Source organism: Panthera onca, chromosome A1 (assembly GCF_046562875.1).
Source record: "Panthera onca isolate mPanOnc1 chromosome A1, mPanOnc1 haplotype 2, whole genome shotgun sequence".
NCBI lineage: Eukaryota > Metazoa > Chordata > Mammalia > Carnivora > Felidae > Panthera > Panthera onca.
The window spans coordinates 128,088,019-128,109,718 of NC_138339.1; the positions used below are offsets into that span (position 1 = coordinate 128,088,019).

A 21,700-nucleotide genomic window follows, 5' to 3' on the forward strand; every position below is an offset into this window, starting at 1 on the left:
TCTAGGGTTTGCACACCTAGGCAATTATACAACCACAGCCAGATTTCCAGTTCAGCTCCGCCCGGGCTTGTAGTAGAAGTAGTGCTAGGCCACGAGGATTTTACAGAGGCCTGGTTGCCTTTTGCACTTGAGTTTCTGGTTCTTAGAATAGAATGGATATTCCCATATGAACAGGAAATGCTTCTCTGGGGCACTGTTCTTTGAAAGAAATCAAGGGGTCTCACAGACTGACCTTGAAAATTTTCTTTCAAAGTCAACCTGGGGCACTGGTGGCTCAGTCGGTTAAGCGTCTGACTTCGGCTTAGGTTATGACATCACATTCCGTGAGTTTGAGCCCCACCTTGGGCTCTGTGCTGACAGTTCAGAGCTTGAAGCCTGCTTCGGATTCTGTGTCTCCCTCTCTCTCTGCCCCCCTTCCCCCACTCATGCTCTGTCTCTCTTGCTCTTAAAAATAAACATTAAGGGGCACCTGGGTGGCTCAGTCGTTTAAGCGTCCGACTTCAGCTCAGGTCACGATCTCGCGGTCCGTGGGTTCGAGCCCCGCGTCAGGCTCTGGGCTGATGGCTCAGAGCCTGGAGCCTGCTTCCGATTCTGTGTCTCCCTCTCTCTCTGCCCCTCCCCTGTTCATGCTCTGTCTCTCTCTCTCAAAAATAAATAAACGTTAAAAAAATTAAAAAAAAAAAAAATAAACATTAAAAAAATCAAAGTCAACCAAAATCACCACCTCTGAAACCTTCCCTCATTTACACTCATTTCTGCCCCCACCTGCCACCATCATGTCAAGCGGTTGTGGAAGGCCTCCAAAGGCCCCTCTCCTGTTGGGTAAAATGGGTACCCAAGGGCCTGCCTGACTGTTAACTGGGACCAGTTCTAGGGAAAGGAGAGTTGGGATGACACACTCATTTTAACATGTATGCGTCTGTAATGTGGGAATGTTTTTACAAGCATGTATCACTCCTGTAATTAAAGATGCAAATCTAGTAAAAAGCTCCATCCCTTAGGCCATGGGTTCAGAGGGCAGAGGGTAAAAAGGAACATTTGATAGGTGGCACGGCACTGGAGCTGGGCCTGGTCAGGAGGTCAGCAGCAACAAGGGGGCATCTGGACCAGATAACGGCAAGATCCAGGGTGAGGAGCAAGTTAGTACTGTAGTGGGTAGGGCCTTGAACGCCAGACCAAGGAGTTTATGTAATTAAGGTGTTTTTGAGCCAGAGGGATATGATCTGAGCTAGGTCTTGACGTTGGAGCTGGCAAAGGTGAGAGAAAGGCCAGGGTTGCCAGGAGCCTATTTGTGCATCCCAGTGAGAAGAGCAATAATCAGGGGAATGAATGAGCTGGTCTGGTCTGGACCTTTGTACTGAGGGCAGGGCCCACCCTCTCCTTGTATGGAGAATTCCAAAGCCTCACTAGGCAGTGGTAGTTCTGTGCCTCAGGTTCCTGGTCCACCTGGAGCTGGAGACAGGGTAGCTAGCATCTTAGCACGGGTGTGTTTCAGTTACACTTTCCCACCTTGACCCAGAGAGGGGGTGGTGCCCACTGAACCTCTTGGGGCATCCAGTTCTTTCTGTCTTCATAGAACAACTTCAGACTAGCTATTTGGTTTTGGGTCACCTGGTGATTTATCTGCATATCACATTTTCCTGGGTCCTGGAGGAAAAGCTAGCTTGTACGCCGCAAAATAAGTGGTGAGGATGTGCCAGCATAAGCCAGATGATGCTTCCCATAGTCCAGAGCCAATTGCAAGAGGCAGGATGGGTGATTTAGCAATGCTGGGGGTTCCAAAGGATCCCAGAGAGACCTAGACACTTTGAGAGACTGGGTCTGACACCAACGAGGGAAGCCCTGTGCACCTCCCAGTCCTGCCTCCTGCCCCATCAGAAGCTACTGGGGACAGCCATGCCTAAGGGGCCATCCAAAGTTACTTGGAGACCTAACATGCAGAAGGACTGGGTTTTGGACAGGTTCTCCAAGATCAGAAAAGCTTCCTTCTTAATTATGGTACCTCCACTCTCATGACCAGATACTGAGGACTCAAAGATGAAAGAAAACCCAACAAACTCTGAAGGGAAGAAGCATCTTCTCCTGTCTCTGACTCCTTTGAGCGGCTTAGTGGAAGAGATCAAGTCCCCACTGCATCCTGAAAGGGCCCAGAAGCTTCAGAGTACTGTAAACACATCAGGCAAGGAAATTCTCTTCCTCTGCTCTAGGCAGTTTCACAGCTCAGAGCTCTGGGGTCTGCTATTCCCTCTACCTGGATGCTTTTCCTCACCTGGCCCCACTATCAGCTGAGAAACTCCTGTTCTTTCTTGCAAGTATCACCTCTTCTGTGAAGCTTTTCTTTACTGCTGTACTAGCACACTCCCCTCCACCATTATTTCTGTATCTTGTACTTGTACCCATCACTGCACATTGCACCCTCTGCTATTTTGCTTTATTTATGTGTCTGGAGTGATGTCATATGAACCTTCCTCTGCGCTGTGTCCCCAGGGGGTAGCCTAATGTCTGCTCCATTGAGCAGATGCTCAGTGATCACTGGTGCGACAGAACCATGAAGAACAGTCCCAGATTTCCCAAGCCATTTCAAGTTCACTTCAAGATGGTTTTAGCCCTCTTGCCAGCCCACCCTTAGTCTCCAGGGACCTCCCGCTCTGCCTAAGGTTGGAGCCTGATGTTGGCCATTCCTGGAGGTTATGTCTCTTGAAATGGTCCTCAAATTAGGAGGCTGTAGTGGTCCCCCAGGTTCTTGGTGAACTTGGGACTCAGGCGAAAGCAGAGTGGGGAAGGCTGGAAACTTTGGTGATCCCCTCACTGCTCTGGAAATGGACTCTTTTATAGCAGCAATACAGTTATGATTGACAGCCCAGATGCAATACAGAGCCCAAGTATGCTGCCTGGGCAGGTGTCCTGCCAACCTCACCTGGAGATGGCCAGGTGGGCACTGAGGACCCAGTATGTCATTCAGCTTGGGCCATGGGCAGAGTATGTGAGACTAGCCAGGCAGGTAGGAAACCCTTAGCCACCCTCCATGAAACAAGTACTTCTGAGTCCTCAGTCTACCTCTTTCACCCTCACGATAAGGATCTGCTGCCCAGGCAAGCTGTGAAGCAAGGAGAAATCCAGCCCCCGTTAGAAGGGCCTTAGCAGTACTAGTTGTCCTCTTGGGTGCTTCGGCCCCAGGCTTCTTGCTTCAGACTTTGCATTCCTCTAGAACGACAGTGCCCCCTGTCCCTGGCCATTTGGCCAAGTCAGTGCCTTGCCCTACTTCTACCAGGGCAGCTTTTCTGTGGACCTCTCAAGCCTTAGAATTTGCTGGCTGGCTGATGGCTCATCTTCTGCTAAGCTAGGCTCTGATGCCCAGCACCACCCTCCCTACCCCCTCACCCCAGCTTGAGTCAGCACCCAGCTGATTGCTCAAGTCCTGGCTCTGGTCTCTAAGAGGTCTCTGGGCAAATCTGCAGCTCAGCTTTAAACACGTCTGCATTTGATCTCTTCGGTTCATTGATCAGGAATCATATGATCTTTTAAAAACACAGCTGGTAGAGTGGCCCATCTGTGCTTCTGCATTTGGATCAGTAAATTGAGCTGCCTAGAATTTATTTAAACCTACAGGTCTGAGTACAGAATGTGGCTGCCCTCACGATGCCTCCTGTGATGATCTTCTCATTTTCTCATTTTCTGGATCATCTTCATTCTTGGGACGATCCTTGGCTGGGCTTCTAGCACTAGGTCTGTTTTTAACACTCATTTGTCTCCTGAGCTCTTCTAAGGACTATTTTCTCTTTACACTGAGATTCACTAATTACAGGGTAAAGCACTAATCTGCACTCTTCCCCCATGGCTGAAACACACACACACACACACACACACACACACACACACACACACACTTATTTCCCAGCCAAGCAGACAAGATGGGTCATAAGTCCTTAGTCAGGCAGTAACCCAAAATAGTGATGGTCTCTATGGTCCCCTCCCCTCCCCCTATCCTTTGAAATAAATGTGGGAACATTGCTAATGTGGCAGAGACTACCAACTTGCCCCCAATATCTGAGCACATGACCATCAAAAATAAATACTCAGGGCACCTGGCCGGCTCAGTTGGTAGAGCATGCGACTCTTGATCTTGGGGTAATGAGTTCTAGTCCCACGTTGAGTACAGAGCCTACTTAACAAATAAATACATACATAGGTACTAAAATTCCTGGCCTCCTTTCCAGCTATGTGATTAATTTTTGATCAATGAGATATAAGTATGATGGTGTATACAACCTTTGGAAAGTATCCTTAAAGGGAAAAGGCATGCTTTCTTCCTTTCTCCCTTCTTTGTGCTAGTTAAAAAGCACCTTTGGTGATGTGATAGCTGGAGTTAGAGCAGCCATCTGGGAACATGAGGGTGAAGCCACACCTTGAGGATGGCAGATGTGGTAAACTAACTTCCAAGATGGCCTCCAATGATTCTCAACTTCTGGTATTCATGTCCTTATTTACTTCCCTCCCATATTAAATAGCGCTACCTGTGTAATCAATAGGATGTTGCAGAAATGATGGTGTGGCTTCTGAAACTACATCGTAAAAGACATTGCAGCTTCTGTCTTACTTCTTTTTGAATCACTTGCTCTAGGTGTGTAGAAGCTGGCTGCCATGTTGTAAGTACACTCAAGCAACCCTATGGAGGATGACAGGTGGTAAGAAACTAAGGCTTATTGTCAACAGCCAGAACCAACTTGCCAGGGGTGTTGCAGTCTCAGTCAAGCCTTCAAATGACCACAGCTCTGTCTGACATCCTGACTGCAATCTCATGAAACAGCTCCAGCCAGAACCATGCAGCTAAGTCACTTGTGAATTCCTGATATGTCACAGAAAGTGGGAGACAGTAAATGTTTATTGTTGTTTTAAGCCACTGAGTTTTGAAGTGATTTGTTACAGAGCAATAGAAAAGCCACAAAAGGGAAGGAGGCTTGGCCTCTGAAATTGTGGAGGGCTGTAGCAACCTTGACCCTTGATCTACTGAAGACTTTTTTTTTTAAAGAGACATAAACTACTCTTACTTTCTACTATTTTGAGTTTTCTGTCATTCCTATACTACTCCTGTTTTGGCACCACTCATTTAGAAACTCTTCTGGGAATTGCTACCTGGATGTGCCGTTGGAGACCATTTCAGCCATGCCTGTGCCAACGGTATGTTGCGGCCTAAATCTTCCTAAGATGAAGGGCAGTTAATGTGCAAAAATGTCTCTAAAAGGAATTTTATAATGAGAACCACAGGACAGTGATTAGGAGATCCTGGCTCTATACCCTCCTGAGGGATCTCACTTAATATTTTGGTGACCATACTTGGCACAGAGTGACATTGTCTTCATACGGGTATCCCTGGATGTCCATGAGGTTCAAAAAGATTTATAAATAAGCACTTTGGAGAGTGCCAAGATTCTCTACCAACTGAAGATAACACTCTTGCTATAAGTTGGGCTGATTCTAGATGGCGTGAGCCTACCCCAGCATTTATAGACGTTCTGTTCATGGTCCAGCTTTCAGGTGTACATCTCATGTAGCCTACTGAGCAATTCCTAAGCAGTGATGAGATGCCCTGCTCAGGTCCAGTCAGCCATGGCAGCTGACTGGACAGAATGATGGCAGTCCTGCTAGTCTTTTCTTTTTAAGAAAGCACTCCTTCCTGGTGCCCTGGTTGTAAGACAATGGCCAGCCCTCTGGGGTAGAGGCTTCCTCTCTACCCCACATCCTGCTTTATAACAGACTATGACATTCAAGTGGACCAACGAGCCATCATAATTCCTGACCCCCAGCATCACAATTCCTGGATCTGCTTAACGTTCTTCACCTTCTCCCACTTGGCTCTTGCCACACAGTGGGATGGATTCCCTCTGAAAGCTTAGCCTCCTGAATTCTACTAGAGGACTTGACCTCCTACTTGTTAGATTTTTCCAGAACTCTCTCTACTCCCGCTCTTGGACTTTAACAAAAACCTTCTGTACCCTTAGAGGCCTCAATTATTTCCCCATCCTGGTCCCATCATAGCCATCTGAACAACCAAAAATTTTCTTAAGCCCTATATTAATTAGGGTAATGCTAAATGCTATAACAAACAAATCCCAAAACGTGTATTGCCTCAGACAATGTAGTGAATTTCTTGCTCACATAAAACCCAAATGGGTATTTCTGATCAGTAGCATCTCTCCTGTAAGTGATAAGTCATGGACAAGGAACCTCCCACCTGTGGTTCTGCTCTCTCCAACATGTGGTTTCCAAGAGGATCTCAACATGGAGGAAGGAGAAAGGCAGGGTGGAGAAGGCCTATCTGCTGCTTAACTATCTTGGGCTGGAAATGACACATGTCATCCCTGATCAACATTCTATTGCCAAGAACAAGTCACTTGACTCCTCTCAGATGCAACGGATGTGAGCCGAAGGGTGTGTGTTGGGAAATGTAGTCTGTGCTGACTCTTTCCTATCCTCAACTTTATTCTATAGAAGGGCAGAGGATGACTGTGTTTGGTGAACAGTTAGCTGCCTCTGCTCCACACTTCTTTTTTTAATGTTTATTTATTTTTGAGGGAGAGAGAGAGAGAGAGAGAGAGAGAGAATGAGCAGGGAAGAGGCAGAGAGAGAGGGAGACACAGAATCTGAGCTGTCAGCACAGAGCCCAATGTGGGACTCAAACTCACAAACCGTGAGATCATGACCTGAGTCTGTGAGCCACCCAGGCACCCCTCGGCTCCACACCTTTTATTTCCTTCTGCCACAACCTCAGCAAGACTGCAGCCCAGGTACTATAGGCCAGCCTGACTTCTTGGCTTTTAGATCCTGGAGAAAACCTTGAGGGCGACAGATCAGTGTCAAAGCAGATTCATCACCTCCAAAGGCAGTACAGTGATGTATTGCCAGGTCTGGGTCAGATTCTTTCCTATTTCCCATAACAAGGGTTCCAAACACCTCCTCTTTGCCCTTATCCCCTCCTCTCACCCTCATTCTCAGCAGGAGAGCATTTTAGGGCCAAAGGGCATGGTGCCCCCTCCACTTGTCTTGCTCTCTCCTCCCCGCCACAGTCTTAGAAGCCTCTGTGCTTGCAGTCACCCTAGCTTCCCAGCCCAAACTGCTTCCTAGGCTTCAGACCTGTGTATCCATCTTCCTCCTGGATGCTCCCACCTGGATGTGCACAGGTCTTTCATACTCACCATGTCTCAAATTGAATCCTTATCGCTCAGCCCCCTACCCCCACCCAGACCTACTTCTCCTCCTGTGGTTTCTTTCTCCTATCATGGCACCACCCTAACCACACCTGAAGGTCATTGCTGTCTCTTTTCTCTGGTTAAATGCTGGCCCAAACATTTCTTGAGTCAGTTCCCTGCACTCCTTTTCTCAGGTCATTGCTTCTTGTTTGGATGCCTGTAATCATCTCTTAATAGGTCTTATGCCTCTAGAATGTTCCCCTCCAATGTGTGTTCCGTGGGCAGCCAGAAGGACTGTTCTACAATACAAATCTGACCATAACACTCACTTTCTCAAGCACAGAATTTCCTCTGAGGCCCCCAAGTCCCCACATGACTGGCCCCACTGCCCACTTCAGCCAGCCTCTCACCTCCCTTGGCACCCCAGCAAAGACTGACTTTACTCTGTACATGCTCTGAGGGTCCCTGAAGCCACTGGGGTTTTGGGTGGGTGCCCCTCCTTGGTACTGTTAGAACACCCTCTGCCTGTGCTTATTACTCTCCTTGGTAAATCTTTTTGTATGTTGGCCTCCCAGGACCATAAAGGGAGGAACTAACTCTTTATCTTGGTATGTTAGTGCCTGGGACAGTGCTTATCAGTAGTGCTTATCAGAGCACAGTAGGTGCTCAATACACAATAGGTGCTCAGTGAATGAATGAAGATTGTGAGAAGGTACCTGTTGAAGGTATGGAAAATCTTCATTTAGATATGCTTGCCTTACCCTGAATGAACATTTCTTTTTCAGGATAGCCAAGGTGTGTGTGTGTGTGTGTGTGTGTGCGTATATATATATATATATATATATATATATATATATATTTATGAAATCTGATCCTTTGCCTAAGAGCCTCCCCATCAATTAATCATGACTGCCCATTTGCACAAAACCACTTCTCCCAAAGCACTTTACACAGAGGGACCAAGCTCTCCCATCCTGCCAGAGCTGTGGGCTCAGTTCCCACCACATGACTGGCCTTGGCAGTAAGCTCATACCCATGCCTCTCACAGGAACCTTATAGCAGCCCTGGGAGGCAAGCCAGAAAGGAGCATTGTCTCCCATTTTTAAGATAAGAAAACTTGTTCATGGGGTGTCTGGGTGCCTCAGTCAGAAAAGCATGAGACTCTTGATCTCAGGGTCATTGAGTTCGAACCCCACATTGGATTTACAGATCACTAAATAAATAAATAAACTTAAAAAGAAAACTTGTTCTTAGGAGGTGAGGTGATTGTCCAAGGGTGCAAGGTGAGTTAGATATTTGTTCTTTTCCATCGTATGATGGACCACTCTGCCCCCCGCCCTTTGGGGCTGATACAATGCTCCATGGTGCCAACACAAATGGTGGGCTCTGTGGGAAACCCTCAGACACCACCCCACGCCCCTCAGTCATAATACAGCTTGCATGTCAGCTATTCTCTTAGATAGGAAATTATTGGAATAGACACCCACCCAAGTATAAAGGAGGATTCTCACAGAATCCAAATGCAGAAAATCATCCCAGGAACTCAATGGTCATTACACAAACACTTTGTCTTTTGTGCTGGACCATAGGTCTTTTCTCTCTGCATTTCTAATCTGATCTTTTTCCACAAAACCTTAACCATTTTTTAATGTGACTACCCACACTAGGCCCAATGTGACTACCAGCCCTGAGATGGCCTGGCTCACACCTCCAAGGCCCACCACCACAGAAGCAGAGTTGGAGCCTGGGGAACACTCAGCCAGCTCCACCCAGGTGATAGCTTGTTTTCCCAGGTTCATCACCTGGAACATGGGCAAAGCCATTGGGTGAGCTGATACAAACAGGGCAGCAGAGGTGATGAGCAGAGGAAATCCTAGGATGGATGTAGGTAGGGAGCCAATTGCAAGTGGAGGGAACAACTGTGAAAGATCTTGAAATTTAGTGGGCGTCCCGAGTAACTAACCCACCTAGGTTCTCTCTGCCTTCTGTTGTCTTTGAGTAGACAGTTCTCGTCTCTAAAGATGGAAGTGAAGTTGTAGAAGTTTGAGAGTAATGTAATTCCTGTTCTCAGAAACACAGAAACACAGACTGTGGCTGGCCAAGGACCACCAACTGTTGCCTTGTGGGCACTGACTAGTTTTGCACCCATTTCTAAAATCATTTCAGCATCCCTTATCTGACAACCATGAGTGATACTTTGAGTTCTCCTTTGAATTCGTTGTGATAGGAGCACCGGGGTGGTTCAGTCAAGATCTTGCGGTTTGTGAGTTCAAGTCCCGCATCAGGCTTTCTGCTGTCAGTGCAGAGGCTGCTTCCTATCCTCTCTCCCTGCCCGTCTCCTGCTTGTGCTCTCTCTCAAAAATAATAAATAAATGTTTGGATTAGTTGTGATATTTGAGTGCTTCTCTTATTAACTGATGAATTAAGTTAAATCTTCAACACACATTCATTTTATATTTGAGGAGAGGCATTACTGCATACTTTTTAAAAATTTATTGTGAAGGAGTGCCTGGCTGGCTCAGGTGGTTAGAACATGTGACTCTTGGTCTTAAGGTCCTGAGTTCCAGTCCCACATTAAAAGAATTTCACTGGAAGGGTGCCTAGGTGGCTCAGTCGGTTAAGCATCTGACTCTGGATCTTGCCTCAGGTCATGAGCTCACAGTTCATGAGATTGAGCCCCACGTCAGACTGACATCACGGAGCCTGCTTGGGATTCTTTCTCTCCCTTTCTCTCTGCCCCTCCTCTGCTCTCCCTCTCTCTCAAAATAGATTTAAAAAGAAGAAAAAGCAAACGAAATAGGGTAAAACTACATCTGGGCATATTGCTACAAGCCAGCCAAGGGTAGCCAGAGGTGGTTATGATGCGCTGCCTGCCATCAGGGAAGAGGATAAGGTTCAGGCTCCGCCCATAGGCAAACGGGTTCCAGGCACCCACCACCATAGCCACCTGTGTCAGGAGCTGCTCAGGTAAGGAGACTTCCTCACTGTTCCACACCTGCCACTTCTCCTCCCTCCTGCCTCCCTGGTAGCACAGTTCAGGGAACAAGGATGGAAGATCATGCCAGAATGGAATTTCTTCCTCCTGCCTTTCCTCCCCTGACAACCTGAGAGGCATCTTGCCCTCGCCAGCTTACAGCTGAAAGGCGAGAATCACTGCCAAACCCCTGCTTGCAAAACAATCCCCTTCTGAGAAGGGGACACAAAATTTCTGTCCCCTGAATCCTGTTTTCCTCTTGATTTACACGATGGTCCAGATATGCTCTGGCTTCCATCATCGTGGGTGGCTCACCCATTGGTCATGGTCCCAACGCTTCATATTTTTCTGTCTTCATGAAACCATCCTTTAAACTGGTATTTATTTAAGCACAAGAGAATAAAACCTTTCTTCTAGGAAGGGCTCCATCAACCAAACTTGGATATATATCTGCTGTTTTCTAAGTGTGTATGTACGATAGGGGAGACAATACCCACAGGCAGTGGAACCATCTCTCAGCCCCAGGAGGCTCCCCTGACCTTTGGCATAAGTGTCTGCAGTCTCTTGAATTTAGCACATCAGCACACAAGCGCTTCCTTAATGAACTCTGGCCTGGAAGGACTGAGGAAAAAGGACATGGCATGAGCCCTGTATGTCCCCTTACTGACTGCACACTTAACTGGCCTGACTAGGGCTGGCCTTTCCGACACTTACCCACTAAGCATGAAGTCACAGCCACCCCTGAATCCAGGAGCCAGTGCTCCAGGTACTCCAGAAACTTTCCCAAGCATACCTACGTTATACAGAGGGAGAGTCTTACCCTTATTGCTACTACTTAGGGGTGTTTGAGCCCAGACTCCCACTGTCGTCTGACTACATCACTCTCTGCCTTAAGTCCTTCAGTGGCTCCCTTTTGCCTGCTTGATAAAGTCCAACCTCCATGGCCTGGCCTTCAGGTCCCTTGCTTTCCAATCTGGCCCCAGCTATATCTCTGGCATCATCTCCCTAAACCATGGACCTCAGTGTTTTTTGTTTTTGTTTTTTAATGTTTATTTATTCTTGAGAGAGAGAGAGAGAGAGAGACAGAGTGTGAGCCAGGGAGGGGCAGAGAGAGAAGGAGACACAGAATCTGAAGCAAGCTCCAGGCTCTAAGCTGTCAGCACAGAGCCTGACGCGGGGCTGGAACCCACGAACCGTGAGATCATGACCTGAGCCGAAGTCGGACGCTTAACTGACTAAGCCACCCAGGCACCCCTGGACCTCAGTGTTTTAACCATTCATTCATCCCATGAACACTGGAGTCCAATTTGCATATACATCTAACAGTGTTTTCCAAGCTCTTACAGATGCTCAAAATGCCTCATTTCAATGGCAGTGTCTCTCTTATTAATTGATGTCATCAGAATTGCATTACTATAGCTGCAGATGAAAGCACGCCAGTGCCTGTTTAAATGCAGGGCCTTACTCTGGTGCTCACACTACCTTCATGGCTGCACCTGGGTGAACATCACACAGACCACTTTTCAGAACAGCTCTCTCCACAGGAGCAGCTGCAGATTCCTCCCACCTCCTAAAAGCTCACTGCTGTGGAGCAGAGGCAGTTGTATTAGGACACATCGCAGCATCTCACTGCCAAAGTGACAGCTACAATTATGTTTTGGCCGACAGCTGGAGATGAGAGAATGTACAAACAACCAAGGCCACATGAGCCTTCATGAATCAGCAGTTTGTAATACATGTCCAGCTGGTAGGTGAGGTGGGCAACCTGCTGGCTACAGATCTCAAGTTAGCACCTGGGACCCTCCGGTGAAGTCCTCCACGGGACGGCCCCAACAGCCACCCAGGATGCAGAAGGGCAGAAGAGTGGGGTGGTCAAGGCTGGGTAAGGTCCAAGCCCGAGATATAGGCACCTGATTCCTAGGCAAGGGCAGGGGCAGGCAACACAAAGGGCTGAACTACTCAGTGGTGGAGTCCATCTTGCTCAACAGCCTGGTGAGTGGTATATTCATATTGGATAGAGGGTTCCTGTTGAGACCCCAGGGCACCACCTCCATGAGGAGCCTGACTGCCATAGGCATGATGTCAGGATAGGGGCCAAGACACCATAGCAAAAACAATCACAGCAGCGGCCATGATAGCGGCAGCTTCCACTAATGGAGACTTCCATATGCCAGGCACCAGGCTTGACCCCTTTACATACGTTTCTTCCTTTTGTCTATAAGACAATCCACTGAGGCAGTTTCTGTTATCATCCCTTTTTACCAGCAAGAAAACTGAGTCTTAGGGAGGAATGTGATGGAGGCCCAGTAGCTGGCAATTATGGAGATGGAATTTGAGCTCAGACAATGTGGCTCCAGAGCCTGGTTGGTTTATGGCCTCATTATCCTGGTTTGGTCCTTTCAATCTGGTCTTGGTTGCAAGAAGCTAAGAGACCCTCAGCACGTTCCTCGCATAGGGTGAGTTGTGTTGGGGCCTCCAAGTAGACTTTGGTCTGAAAGCCAAGATGTTACCAAAAGAAAATAAACAACAGCTATTTCAGATGACAGGTGCTGGGCTAGGAAATTGGGGGAAAAATGAAAAAGCTACCAGGATTTCCTCATTGTACATTTTTTGCTTGTTCAACAGAACAAGCATCATCAGGAAGCTGCTCTATTACAAGTGTTGTCCCTGAAGACAGAGGGCAGCAGCAGGAACTGTCCTTTCTCTCTGACCCTGGGTCCCTCTGGGGCCCAGCACCAAGGGTGGCCTCCTGAGCCCAGGGCTTGGCTCTTACTCAGCCTGACCTGGGTTCTGGCCAAGGCCTCTGGGAGGGGCGGGCTCAGGCTCTTGGTGTTTTTCCGAGGAGTGCTGCTTCCTTTCTCATGCCCCTTTTTGGAGCAGAATCTGTCCATCCTCACTGTCTGCCCAAACGCAAGCAGACAAGAAGGTCATAGGCTAGCAAATCTGTTCCATATGCTTCCAAAGGGGGCATCTGAAAGGCCAGTGGGGCTGGGGCACAGGAATGTTTGGATTTCAAGTGGCTGCTGCCCATGAATCACCAATTGCATTTTGTGCTCTCAGCTCTGTGAAGGCATCATTTCCAGCAGCCTCACACGGAGCTGGCGGCCAGAGCCTCTTAGTGGGGCTATAAATAGCAGATCATCAACTCACCTCTTCTGAGCTCAGCACAGGCTTCTCAGTTCACTGTGAGTCTTCCTGCTGCCTGCGTGTCAACGTCACTCAGATTTCCCAGGTGAGGCCTGGCTGAGAGATCCAGGGCTTGCTCTGAGGGACTGCATGGTTTGGGTTCCCAGAGCTGTTCAGGGTGAGAGTGAGGGCAATGGCAGACTTTTGAAGAGCTTGACATTTCAGGCGTCATAATTATAATCTCCCGTATCTGAGCTCCTCTCCAATTAAATCAGTGCCAAGGGACTGTCATTTCTTTAGGAGTCCTAGAAATAAAAGGCAAAAGAGTCACCAAAAACACACCCAGAGAAAGCCACCTGGAGCGGGTAGCAACAAGTGAAAGGTTTCATGCCTTCCTGTGGACTTGTCCCCTAACACTGAATGAAATATTTTATGGCTCGCCAGCTGCAGAAGTGAGAGACACTGAATGAAATACTTTACGACTCCCTGGCTTGAGAAGTGAGCTCACATGTTTTAGTATTACTCACTGCTACCATTTATGGAGGGTTCCCTGTGTGCCAGGCTCTGTGCCCAGCCTTCACAGGCAGCATATCATTAAGTCATCCCAATAGCCATACTGGAGTCAACTCTACCATCACTGGCTTTCTGCAGGTGAGGAGGCAGTGGCTCCCACAGTCACAGGGACAGGGCTGCTGGATTCCAGAGCCCAATTTCTGAACCACCACACTTTCTGACTCCTGCAAAAGAGGAATGTTGGGGTGTCCACGTACTTGGGTGACCAGTGGGAAGTGAACTATAGTCTCCTTTCTTCAACTCTATGCACTTCATGACTCCCAGACTCCTTTAGTACACAGAACGTCCCCTGTCACCATCTTCTTCCAAATCTGACTTTCTCCTAGCTTTCCTGTGGGAAGGCACCAGCTTCCACTTGGCACTCCAAGCTCAGAGTAATGGTCTTCCTCATATCTTCCTCCCCTGAGGCCCTGAAATAGTCAAGGATCCGGTGGGACTCCTTCCCTCTCCCTCTCCTCCTTCCCTTCTCCAGGTGGCAGCCTCCCTGTAATCTCTTTCCTCCTCTGCCTCAAAAGTTTGAGGCCTGGTCCCCTTTATTGGTTTGTCACAATAGCTTTCCAGCTCAGTGCTGCACCTGGGGAATGTTTTAAGAACACAGATTCTTGGGGACCCTGGGTGGCTCAGTTGGTTAAGTGTCTGACTTCAGCTCAGGTCAATGATCTCACAGCTCATGAATTCGAGCCCTGTGCCTGGTTCTGTGCTGACAGCCCAGAGCCTGGGTTTGCTTCAGAATCTGTGTCTCTGTCTCTCTCTCTGCCCCTCCACCACTTGCTCTCTCTCTCAAAAATTATAAACATTAAAAAAAAAAAAAAAGAACACAGATTCTTGGTTGCCTCCCTCCTTTGGTCCAGACCACCTGAAGTCAAATCTCTCAAGGTAGAGGCCAGGATCAGGATGTTTTAAACAGCTCTTCCAGTGATCTATGAAGCCAGGATTAAGTCTAACTGCCTGCCTAGACTCCAGCATCTCTCTGTTCTCAACCCTCTCAACCACAGCTATCAGTTTGATTTTCTTAAAGCATAGTTTATCTTATGTCATTCTCCTGCTAAAAATCCTTGAGTAGATCATGCTGCCTGCAGGAAAGCACAAAATTCTTAGTGTGGCGTTCAAGGCCCTCTCCATCCTGGTCCACTCATTTTCCTGCCTACCCCATGCCCCACCCTATACAGCCACCTCTCCCTGAGTCAGTCTCCTGGCCCTGCTTTCTCTCCTTTGCTTATCTGGACTTTAGGTGTCAGCGGGGCACAGCAGAACACACTGAAACAACAGTGAACCCTCCTTAAGACGCTGAGTCCTCCAATAAAAGGAATGAGGAATTATTGCTAAAATGCCCCTCTTGATTCAAGTACCTTGTGTGCAATTTTAAGTGAAGAGAGTTTTGTGTGGCCTGCAGATGAAAGGAGATCAGCCAGCAGATACAACCCAATAAGTAGTAATGTGTAAACACAGGATAGCAGGAGAGGTGGGGCTTGTGATTGATTCCAAGGACATGGCATTTCAGCATTCTCCTTGCTTTTACTCAAGTCGGAGACAGAGCAGGTCTGGTAAGCACTGGGGCCAGGGCTATGTTTCAAAATGCCTCTCATGCTTTTTTGTCCCCCAGTCCCAGACAAAAGCAGAGGACCGCATTTGGATCTTGTTCAAAAGGTCAAGAGTGTTTTACTAAAACGATTAAACAATGTGTGTGTTTGGACTTTGAAATCCTTTCCCATAAAGAAATGCCTACCCCCAAATAAAATAAAAAGTGATTGTGTTGACTGACAGCAGGCATTCTTTCAGAACGGGGTCTGGAAATTGTTCCCCTCAAGAGCTTTCAGAGTGAAAATGAACCCTAAAAGAACTTCTGGGTAAATGTGGCAGAAGAGCCTCTCATGAATCTCCATCTGCTCCCTCCCAAAACTCTACTAAAAACAACTATAAAGGAGTAAAAAGAGTTACAAATCCACAAGGTCTATGAGAACAGGCAGGGAGACAGCAGCAGACAAAGGATGGAAGCACATTTTTGGAAGGTGGGAAGCACAGGAAGGAGTGGTGAGTCACACAGCAGCCCGGCAGCCCGGGGGAGGTTGAAGGCCTGATTCCTGCAAAGGGGCTCTGAGGGGAGAGGCAGGCCTAGCTGTTTAGCTGTCGGGGACAAGGAGGACAGAGCTGCAAATGGGAGGGCTAGTGGAGGCTGTGTGAGAGCACAGTCCCCAGGGGCAAAGGGGTTGTACACCTTGCCCATTCCTGTAGGGCACCTGTGGTGCTCACTGGGGAATTTGGATCAGCACATCAAGCAGTGTGGAGGATGTGAATAAAGTGCAGAGAATACAGACAACAGCAGAAGTCTAGATACCGAAAGGTAAAATCCCAGCCCCTTTTCCTCATGCAGCCAGACACAGCACTTACTCCCAGGATGGAGACTAAAGAACCCTCTTCTATAGAAGCTGAGCAAACTCAAGGGAAACACCTACAGATACAGACATGATATGGATACAACCCTTCAATGGAAGAGCCACCTCATGACCAACTACCTCTACAGGGAAGTTTGCTGTTTGACAAGTTCCATCTAAGCATGCTGATCAAAGCATAATTCTAAGATATTATCAGATAGCTGAGATCCTCAGACATTTAAGGAAAGCTTCAGACAAGAGAGACAGGTATGTGGGGAAGGGGAGGAGAGGAAGAATGCCTAAGTTCAGGGAGAAGAAAGCTTTAAAAATGCTATAAAATCCTCAGGGAGAGAAAATAAGGTTTCTACTTCAAGGTTCATTATCCATGAAATGTCAGAACACCAGGGATAATAAAGAAAAGACCCTGAAAGGACTCAGAGAGGAAAAACAGGTCAACTGAGAGGACTGAGGATCAGAATGGCACCAGACTACTCAACAGCAACACTGGAAGCTGGGAGATAATGGAGTCAGGCCTTTAGAACTCTGAAAGAGAATTAGTTATAGCTTAGACATCTAAACCCAAACCACTAATTACGGGAAATGGTAGAATAAGAGATGTTTGCAGACCCAAAAGACCACAAATAATGTGCCTCTCACACTCCCTTTCTCAGGAAGATCTCTACCCAAATAAAAGAATAGTCCAAGAATGAGGAAGACATGCCCAGGAAAGGGCAAAGGGATGCCCATAGTGATGCTGAAGGAGAGCCTGGATGACAGTAAGGCAGAAGGCCCAGGGGCAAGAGCTCCCCTCTGAGCCAGAGGATAGAGGACTTCAGGTGAGAGATGGCCAGATTACCTGACCAGTATGCCCAAGTGGAAAATTATATTGAGGGGCTATTAGACAGTTATGAGAGTTAGCAATATGTTTATAAAAAAACTGAGTAAATAAAAAACACAGAGCTATTGCGACCTATAACAAACAAACAAACAAACCCCATGACACATAAACTGTGAAAGCAAATAAATGCTACACCAAGAAAATTTACGTAGCCACAGTAATGTAAACACAGATTATTGATTTAACCAGAGATTGTAATAAACAGCGTTGAGAAGCTGGGGGAAAGGGAAGGAGGATGCAGGTGGCAGTGGATAAAAGAAGCAAAGCCTCATCTCCCATAATTGCAAGAAAATGGATAATGTCTAAAACTGACAAATCAACAAAATAACACTATAAGCATATTATTTAGAGAAATGGAGGAGGTGGTTAAAACTGGCAGAAACAGCTGAAAGAGATTATTTATTTATTTAACTGGGTACCTCTGGGTATCAGGCTGGGGTTGGGTTTATGTGGGACAGGGAACTGCGATTTTCTTCTCCCCCCCCAAAAAAAATTTTAATGCTTTATTTATTTGAGAGAGAGAGAGAGAGAGAGAGAGAGAGAGAGAGAGAGTATAAGCTGGGCAGGGGCAGAGAGAGAGGGAGACAGAATCCACAAAGCAGGCTCCAGGCTCTGAGCTGTCAGTATAGAGCCTGACGCAGGGCTTGAACCCATGAACCACGGGATCATGACCTGAGCCGAGGTCGGCCGCCCAACCCACTGAGCCACCCAGGCGCCCCGGGGAACTGCTATTTTCCACGATACGCCTTTTAGTCCTATTTGACTTTTTGTGTGTATACATTATTTTCACAAAAAATAAAAAGTTTTTAAGAGAGAAATCAAGGGGCGCCTGGGTGGCTCAGTTGGTTAAGCCGCCGACTTCGGCTCAGGTCATGATCTCGCGGTCCATGAGTTCAAGCCCCGCGTCGGGCTCTGTGCTGACAGCTCAGAGCCTAGAGCCTGGACCCTGTTTCGGATTCTGTGTCTCCCTCTCTCTGACCCTCCCCCGTTCATGCTCTGTCTCTCTCTGTCTCAAAAATAAATAAATGTTAAAAAAAGAGAGAAATCAAAAGCTGGGCACTCCATGAGTTCGAGCCCCGCGTTGGGCTCTGTGCTGACAGCTTGGAGCTTGGAGCCTGCTTCGGATTCTGGGTCTCCCTCTGTCTCTGCCCCTCCCCTGCTCATGCTCTGTCTCTCTCTGACTCAAAAATAAATAAAAACATTAAAAAAAAATTTTTTTAAGAAAAATCAAAAGAAAATATTTTCAATGGACAAAAACATGTCAGGTATTCATTAATTACATCTCTGTGATTTTTTCTGTCCTGTTGATCTTCCTCTTCATTCATCCATGCATTCATTTATTTTCTTTCAAAGTCTTAAATATGGATGGGAAAATGTGGTGGGGTGGCCAGCAGAAAATGCATTTGGGATATGCTTACACTAAAAAAATGATTTGTTGTTTATCTGAAATTCAAATTTAGTCAGGTGTTCAGTACTTTTATTTCACTAAATCTGTCATTCTAAAATGTGGCCTCTCCTTTTGCTTATCCCACAGGCTAGGCCTAGGGCTAGACAGCGGAATGAGAAAGTTCGTCTGCAATTAATATTCACAGTGCGGGAGACAGGTATAGAAACTAACAAAACTACCTGGTCAGATGCTGAGCAGTGATTTGTTACACAGTCAAGATGTGTATGGCATGGTGCCAACACAGAGTCTGTGAGTATATTAAAGAAGTATATTAAAGAAGTGCAGTTCTTGCCCTGTGACTGGCAGCTGGGTCCCCCATGGGCCCAAAGCCTGGAACTTCTCCCTCTATTTGTCCCTCATGGCTTGGGAGCTGGGCCTAGGGCTCCTGGCGGTGGTCATCATCCCTCCCGCAGCATTTTCTCACCAGAGAGGGGGTGGGCAGTATGAGAAGTGACTTCAATTTATCTAAATTCAGGAGTGGGACCACACACTTCATCCTTCTTCCTTTTTATTAAAAAACTAGCTCTTACGGCGCCTGGCTGGCTCAGCCTCTAAAGCATCGATCTTGATCTTGGGATTGTAAGTTCAAGTCCTATGTTGGGTGTAGAGACTTAAAAATAAAACCCCAAAACAAAAACTGTCTCTTAAGCAAATTCTTACACGGATGCCTAATCTTGTCTGTAGTGTGCTTACTTAAGAGTTTCTCTCAAAGGAGGATTTTTTTTCTTGAACCATGGGCAGAGTCTCCACCACCACTGACTAATGGTAGGAAGCTAATCATTTTCTCCCTTTTGTGCTGGGGAAAGTGTTCTTTGGGGTTAACAGAAGTAACACTAAGGATATGCGAGTCCTCCTGCAGCTAAAATCATCTCTGGAATATGAAAACATAAAATTTGGAAATACATAAATGTATATAAAGAAAATCAGCTATAATCTGAGGAAGAACACAAAACATAAAGCGTTTTTGTTTTGCTATTAATTATTCCTATGTGAGTAGAGGTCAAGGGCAGCCAGGCAGGCAGCAGTTTTCAGAAATTTGTCTGGGATTAAGATTATTAGCTATAGGGTCCTATTCTACAAAACTAGCAGTGAGAATGACAAAAGAGTTCGCCTTGCTTAAGCATTTTCAATGCTTTCTAAAAACAAATAGCTGTGGCCATATATTTTTTGTTAATGGTAAAATACTTAATTATGTATCTTGGTCAATCATGAATTTTTTGTAGATGTGAGATAACTGGGAGCTCAGTTCAACCCAAGCAAGTATTTTCTACTTTTCAGACAACTATAATTGTTTAAAGTTTTTCTATTTAAAGATGAAATCTGACTTCATATAGCTCTCTCAATCTTTGGCCCTATGCCTGCCTTGAAAAGCAAAGAATGAGCTATCTTCTACAAAATAGCCCTTCAAGGATCTGAAGGCAGTCCTCACAATTGTGTCCTCTGCTGCCATATGCCACCTGGTCTCCAGCTCCCCTCCTCCATCTCCTTCCTGGTGAGCACTAGTTCATCAATGTGTGCTTGAAATGAGGCATTCAGACTGAACTCCTGGTATGGCCTGAGGCATACAAAATAGCAAGAACTGTAACTTTCTGTGATCTGAATGCTGAAAATTCATTTGGTTAGGTAAAAGCAGCCGCTAGATCGCTGTTTTAAGAACATCAACTTTATGGTCTCTGGCAGAGAGACGAGTCTAATTCAATAGAAAAAAACCTTAAGCTTACACTTACAACAGATTAAAATATTCATGCATCTAGATACAGAAACACCATCTTATATGAATATAAATAATGGATTAACAGACAAACTTTTGCACAACAGAAGCTAACCTGATTTTAATGTTACTACCTCTCAGTTACCTTTGCACAGTAACTTCCTGCAGTAGGAAGCCTTTGGGGAATGTAATTTCCACTGCCTTGTGATGTTAATTTGAGGCAATTATCATAAGTAGACTAAAAAAAGTTTTGCATATTATTTGTTCTTGTGGAAGCCCTGGGCTGTTGGCGAGTCAGGATACTGGAGAGGCCATAGGAGAGGAATATTCAGAATTTAGAAACTTCTTTAATAGCCTCGAATCATAAGGTTTCAAAGCTTTTAATGTTTCCCAGCTTTTGGGCTGGTAAAACCTTCTTTTCTGCAGATGCTGGGAAGCCAGCTTGAAGAGCTCTGAGAGCTCTCTCCACTTGATATTTTAAATGCACCTACATTTTCAGGTTTTCCAAGGTAGGATAAGCAAGAGTAAAACTGCTTCTCCAGTCCATTTGGCTACTTTAAAACAGTTTTGTCAGGTATAGAGGGGAAAATAAGTAAGCTTTTCCCCTTGACACTTCCAGAACCACTGTAAACTTGGGTTACTTGCTGAGCTTACGTGTGGTGGGAAGAAATAGAAAACCCTGGTGTCTGTAGTTCAGTGCTCTCATCTGACCACCCTCAGGAGGCCTTTTTGAGCCATTTCCAGGAGTGTTTTAACCTGTTGCATTGGTCCCCCTCTTCAAGACCAAAATCAGAATCGAAGAGTTTAAAGTGTTCTTAATAGTAAGTAACTTGCTGTTTCTCCAGATATTTGTTCCTGTGCCGGGGCCCTAGGCTGGGGGTTTTCAGCACATCAGTCATAAAGTGGGAGGCTACACAAAAAGAAGAAAGATTTTGCTCAGGAGAGTATGGAAATTCAAGAATGTGAGAGCTGTGATTGCAATAACTACGCAATGGCTTTAAAGACGAAGGAAGCCCGTGGCTGGTACAAGTTTAGGCACAAACTTTCTACTATGTACTTTGGCAAAATACAGTAAATGCTTTAAAAGTGTGCGTGTTCAAGGGGCACCTGGGTGGCTCAGTAGGTTCGGCATCTGACTTCGGCTCAGGTCATGATCTCATAGTTCAAGCCCCACGTTGAGCTCCATGCTGACAACTTGGAGACTGGAGCCTGCTTCAAATTCTGTGTCTCCCTCTGTCTCTGCTCCTCCCCTCCTTGCACTCTGTCTCTCTGTCTCTCTCTCAAAAATAAACATTAAAAAAAAAATAAGAAAAAAAATTGTGCAGGCTCTTTTGAACCAGGAACCTCACTTCTAGAAGTTTATCAGAAGGAAACACAAACAAACCTGGATATCCACAGAAGTTCAGTTGAAA

The 21,700-nt window shown here is 46.4% G+C and overlaps 2 long non-coding RNA genes across 7 annotated transcripts in view; one reads left to right on the forward strand and one right to left on the reverse strand.

Annotated features, from left to right (window-relative positions):
- Positions 1-4,896, forward strand: part of LOC132681544 (uncharacterized) — a 53,583-nt gene extending 48,687 nt beyond the window's left edge. For 2 of the 3 annotated variants that reach the window (XR_013557202.1, XR_013557204.1), the window contains exon 4: positions 4,622-4,896. This is a non-coding gene — a long non-coding RNA (uncharacterized LOC132681544). Of the gene's footprint in view, positions 1-2,020; positions 2,113-4,621 lie in introns of those variants that run through there. The other variant, XR_013557203.1, reaches the window with a different exon arrangement.
- The window catches only part of LOC132681547 (uncharacterized), a 79,916-nt gene that overhangs the window by 47,195 nt on the left and 11,021 nt on the right, over positions 1-21,700 (reverse strand). For 3 of the 4 annotated variants that reach the window (XR_013557206.1, XR_009611112.2, XR_009611111.2), the window contains exon 2: positions 13,312-13,592. This is a non-coding gene — a long non-coding RNA (uncharacterized LOC132681547). Of the gene's footprint in view, positions 1-9,567; positions 12,653-13,311; positions 13,593-21,700 lie in introns of those variants that run through there. The other variant, XR_009611110.3, reaches the window with a different exon arrangement.